A 578-nucleotide genomic window follows, 5' to 3' on the forward strand; every position below is an offset into this window, starting at 1 on the left:
CCCAGGACGGGGGCTGTGATGGCCGAGGGGTGAAGGCGTTGGACTCGAAATCCAATAGGGTTTCCCTGCGCAGGTTCGAATCCTGCTCACAGCGAGAGATTTTATCCCTGCCTGGGTGGCAACACTGGGGATCCCCGGGGGCCTTGTGGGACCTGGCTGGGAGGGTGGCAGCAGCCAGGGCAGTCCCCGCCCTGTGCCTCCTCCCTAGGGAGCAGCTCCTGCACCCGGTAACCTGCTCCCTGCCTGAGTTCCCAGCAGTCCCACACACTGGGGCTGTGATGGCCCTGGGACAGGAGGGCTACAGGCCCCCATGGGATTTTCCAGGTTTTCCTGACCCACAAGAGGTTACGAAGCAGAGAAGTGAGGTGGGGAGGTGTGGACCACTTTCCCAAGATGGCAAGAGGCTCCCCATCATCGCCCTGTGCCATGTCCCCAGGGCGCTGGGGGAGCCGATGGGCAGAGAGCAGAGGGGAGGGAGAGGGCAGTGCCCCGGGGCAGCCCCCACCTGCGCTGGGCACCGGTTGCCATGTGCGGTGCCCGAGGCCGGGGGGGACAGGATTGGGGCTGGGTCCCAGCTG

At 65.9% G+C, this 578-nt stretch overlaps 1 non-coding gene across 1 annotated transcript; it reads left to right on the plus strand.

Moving 5' to 3' along the window:
- The first annotated feature begins 12 nt into the window (after window positions 1-12).
- TRNAS-CGA lies at window positions 13-94 on the plus strand. Its single transcript has one exon. It is a non-coding gene; the product is annotated as a tRNA-Ser (tRNA).
- The last annotated feature ends 484 nt before the right edge of the window (window positions 95-578 follow it).

Source organism: Haliaeetus leucocephalus, unplaced genomic scaffold (genome assembly GCF_000737465.1).
Source record: "Haliaeetus leucocephalus isolate CR32 unplaced genomic scaffold, Haliaeetus_leucocephalus-4.0 Scaffold315, whole genome shotgun sequence".
NCBI classification, from domain to species: Eukaryota; Metazoa; Chordata; class Aves; order Accipitriformes; family Accipitridae; genus Haliaeetus; species Haliaeetus leucocephalus.